The sequence below is a fragment of the Schistocerca americana genome, chromosome 1 (genome assembly GCF_021461395.2).
Source record: "Schistocerca americana isolate TAMUIC-IGC-003095 chromosome 1, iqSchAmer2.1, whole genome shotgun sequence".
Taxonomy (NCBI): Eukaryota; Metazoa; Arthropoda; class Insecta; order Orthoptera; family Acrididae; genus Schistocerca; species Schistocerca americana.
Window position 1 is genome coordinate 218,056,475 of NC_060119.1, and position 4,912 is coordinate 218,061,386.

The following is a 4,912-nucleotide window of genomic DNA, read 5'->3' on the forward strand; positions in this document are numbered from 1 at the left end:
GTTCCCTTGCCGGTCTAGGAATGGTAGAACGATGGGTTCGATGACGGTTTGGATGTACCGTGCACTATTCAGTGTCCCCTCGACGATCACCAGTGGTGTACGGCCAGTGTAGGAGATCGCTCCCCACACCATGATGCCGGGTGTTGGCCCTGTGTGCCTCGGTCGTATACAGTCCTGATTGTGGCGCTCACCTGCACGGCGCCAAACACGCATACGACCATCATTGGCACCAAGGCAGAAGCGACTCTCATCGCTGAAGACGACACGTCTCCATTCGTCCCTCCATTCACGCCTGTCGCGACACCACTGGAGGCGGGCTGCACGATGTTGGGGCGTGAGCGGAAGACGGCCTAACGGTGTGCAGGACCGTAGCCCAGCTTCATGGAGACGGTTGCGAATGGTCCTCGCCGATACCCCAGGAGCAACAGTGTCCCTAATTTGCTGGGAAGTGGCGGTGCGGTCCCCTACGGCACTGCGTAGGATCCTACGGTCTTGGCGTGCATCCGTGCGTCGCTGCGGTCCGGTCCCAGGTCGATGGGCACGTGCACCTTCCGCCGACCACTGGCGACAACATCGATGTACTGTGGAGACCTCACGCCCCACGTGTTGAGCAATACGGCGGTACGTCCACCCGGCCTCCCGCATGCCCACTATACGCCCTCGCTCAAAGTCCGTCAACTGCACATACGGTTCACGTCCACGCTGTCGCGGCATGCTACCAGTGTTAAAGACTGCGATGGAGCTCCGTATGCCACGGCAAACTGGCTGACACTGACGGCGGCGGTGCACAAATGCTGCGCAGCTAGCGCCATTCGACGGCCAACACCGCGGTTCCTGGTGTGTCCGCTGTGCCGTGCGTGTGATCATTGCTTGTACAGCCCTCTTGCAGTGTCCGGAGCAAGTATGGTGGGTCTGACACACCGGTGTCAATGTGTTCTTTTTTCCATTTCCAGGAGTGTACTTATTAATAAGAACCTATTATATTTTTGATAGTAGTAACGAGTATTTGTCACACTGTAAGAAAACGTTATCATAATATACAATATGGTTAACCGTGAAACATAACTTATGTGATCAAAAGTATCCGGACACTCCCAAAGTGTCCGGATACTTTTGATCACATATTGTATGTGTGACATGTGTATTAGGTGCATTGTACTGCCACCTACTGCCAGGTACTCCACATCAGTGACCTCAGTAGTCGTTAGACATCGTGTGAAAGCAGAATAGGGCCCTCCGCGAAACTCACGGACTTCGAACGTTGTCAGGTGATTGCGTGTCAGTTGTGTCATTCCTCTTTACGCGAGATTTCCACACTCCTAAACATCCCTAGCTCTACTGTTTCCGATGTGATAGTGAAGTGGAAACATGAAGGGACACGTACAGCACAAAAGCATGCAGGCCGACTTCGTCTATTGACTGACAGAGACAGCCAACAGTTGAAGAGGGTCGTAATGCGTAATAGGCAGACATCTATCCAGACCATCACGCAGGAATTCCAAACTGCATCAGGAGCGACTGCAAGGACAGTTAGGTGGGAGGTGAGAAAACTTGGATTTCATGGTTGAGCGGCTGCTCATAAGCCACACATCACGCCGGTAAATGCCAAACGACGCCTCGCTTGGTGTAAGGAGCGTAAATATTGGACGATTGAACAGTGGAAAAGCGTTGTGTGAAGTGATGATACACGGTACACGATGTGGCTATCCGATGACAAGGTGAGGGTATGGCGAATGCCCGGTGAACGTCATCTGCCAGCGTGTGTAGTGTCAGCAGTAAAATTCGGAGATGGTGGTGTTATGGTGTGGTCGTGTTTTTCATGGAGGGGGCTTGCACTCCTTGTTATCGTTCGTGGCACTATCACAGCACAGGCCTATACTGATGCTTTAAGCACCTTCCTGCTTCCCACTGTTTAAGAGCAATTCGGGGATGGCGATTGCATCTTTCAATGCACGGCCTGTGGCGAAGTGGTTACACGACATTAACATCCCTGTAATGGACTGGCCTGCACAGAGCCCTGACCTGAATCTTATAGAACACCTTTGGGATGTTTTGTAACGTCGACTTCGTTCCAGTCCTCACCGACCGACATCGATACCTCTCCTCAGTGCAGCGCTCCGTGAAGAATGGTCTGTCATTTCCCAAGAAATCTTCCAGCACCTAATTGAACGTATGCCTGCGAGAGTGGAAGCTGTCATCAAGGTTAAGGGAGCTCCAACACCATATTGAATTCCAGCATTACCGATGGAGGGCGCCATGAACATTTAATTCGTTTTCAGCCATGTTACGGATACTTTTGATCACATAGCATATTAAAAGCAGATATTCCCGTTGACAGATTATTTTTATTTTTTAAAACATATTTATTTAACAGCGTTAGCAGTTATAATGTGATCATCGTTTACAATTTGGTTGTATGTTTGTTTAGTACAAACATAAATATCACAGAAAGTACGAATGCGTGAAAAATCACATACAGCTGTCTATGCCAAAACACAGGTGCTGGAAAATACAATGCTGTCCATTGAAACGTTTGACCTTGTGTAGTCTTAATAGTCATAGCGAAGGCTACTTTTGTCTTATCATCTTCGTGCAGTACGCAACGTTTGATTAGAGAATGTAAACAACTCCAACTGTTATAGACCACATTAGTAAAATTACATTGTCAACAGATGGTGCCTTTCAAAATTCTTTAAATAGACGTGTATGACCGAAATCACGCGAGAGACAACGCTTGTACAGAGAATCTAGACAACTGACATAGTTGTCGTGCATGTTAGTTAAAAATAAGTGGCACCTTCTACATTGTTTTTGTAAAAATATTTTCGAAATTACGTTTTTCTCGAAAACAATAACCTTAAACTATTTGTGTATTTTTCCTCATTAGTGATGAACGAAATCTTGAAAATGGTATCTCCGCCATTAATTCTGATTAAGTATTGCGAGAGACACGGCGTACCGATAAAAAACACCGTTGAGAAGTAATATATATGTGGATCTGCACCTGTTAGTTCCGAATACGCTATCTTTTTTTTATTCAGTCTCGAATATACGACTGGTAAAGGAGCGTGTGACCACTGAAAGGTACTTGCGTTCATTTTTACTCTTCATGTATGTAGTCAAAACATCCACTTAACTTTCAGCTTTATAATGAAAGTTTTTTGCCTTGTGCTGCCACAAGTTACCCAGAGTCGCGCACACAATACACGGCTTATTAATGGCATCACTCAACGTCATGACTAGAGTATAATATTGGGAATGGCGTAGTGCGAAGTTAATATGCGGCAGTTCTAAATGACAATAGTGATTGCATACGACTACAACTATAGCAATACTTCGATAAGATTTACAGAGACTGCACACGATAGATGCATTTTTTTTAAGCACTTTACTGCTGTTCTACGCGTATTTCACTGCCGTTGGATGCAAGGACATCATCTGAGTGATAACCTGTTTTTCGCCATAAATTCTGCAACATGTGTGAAGTCGCTCTTTGAGTAATGGAATTGTTTTGGTCAGGGTCTTCCACATGATCCCATAAAAAGTATTACGTCGTTGTCGGATCCGGAGATCTAGTTGTTCAAGTGCAGAATACAGCATCGTCATGTCCAGTGTCACTTCAAAACTGAGGAAAAGTTTACAGGCATATAGATGTGTTAGACTGTATCGCTGACGAAATCTCTTCAGTGCGATGACTGGACGACAATTCAGAATGAGATTTTCACTCTGCAGCGGAGTGTACGCTGATATGAAACTTCCTGGCAGATTAAAATTGTGTGCCCGACCGAGACTCGAACTCGGGACCTTTGCCTTCCGCGGGCAAGTGCTCTACCAACTGAGCTACCGAAGCACGACTCGCGCTCGGTCCTCACAGCTTTACTCCTGCCAAGGTCCCGAGTTCGAGTCTCGGCCGGGCACACAGTTTTAATCTGCCAGGAAGTTTCAGGACGACAAATGTTAAACTACACCTGTAAGGCCTTCCTTACGGGATCCACAAATTTCAGTTATGACAACGACGTTTTTACTTACGCATCACCTCAAATGCGACGGCTACTTGGTCACTACGGTTACTCAACAATCGAAATTTTAAACTTTCTTTTATATCCTTTAAGATTCGTATCGATATATCCCTATGCACTATGCTGTTATAGGTTTTTGTAATCGCTACATTAAGCTTGAATCGCTCTGTATAATAAACTGTGTCTGGCCACAGGAATTCGCATTTCAAGCTCATATGCATAGCAGTCACGGCCAGGCCTAACTTAAAATGTTCGCATTTAAAAATACGCAGAATTACTTGGCATACAACATGTCTGTTCCATTTGCGAAAACGTGCCTCCCCGAGATAAGAACGATGGAAATGTTCAGTACTCCAGTACTCCATCCGAGCAAAAACGCAGAGGTCTCTGCTCGCCTATCGGTCATTTAAATCAGGCGCCTGTAATAATCTGCCAGCCTTCCAAATATTTGCTCGAAAAATTTGATACCGCCGCTGTCGGCTCCAGGGTATCAATCTTCTTGGCACGGTACCAATATATAGAAGTTGGCTGCAGCGCCATGGCTACATCAGAATCCACTCTCGAAAAATTAATCACGGTTGTCGATACGACACCTTCGCCGTCTTGGGCTCGGTTTGCTGTGTCGCCGCTAACAGCTCTCACGACTCCGGTGCCGTTTCCACGCCGGTGAAAACATGCGGTCACAGCGGTGTACTGGAAAGCTGGTAGGATTGGCGAACTAACAGCCAGTATCTGGCGGGTACGCTACGGCGATGCTTCTCAAAGCGTGAGGATAGCCGATTCCAATTCCGGTTGTTTCTACAGCATGTTCGGAAATTCCCGTTACAAACTTCTGGCACTTGCAGAGGGGAACGAGAACATAATATTTGCAATAGGAACCCATATATGGAAAC

The 4,912-nt window shown here is 46.6% G+C and overlaps 1 non-coding gene across 1 annotated transcript; it reads right to left on the reverse strand.

Annotated features, from left to right (window-relative positions):
• Nucleotides 1–3,776: 3,776 nt before the first annotated feature.
• On the reverse strand, nucleotides 3,777–3,851 carry Trnap-cgg. Its single transcript has one exon. It is a non-coding gene; the product is annotated as a tRNA-Pro (tRNA).
• Between the last annotated feature and the right edge of the window lie 1,061 nt (nucleotides 3,852–4,912).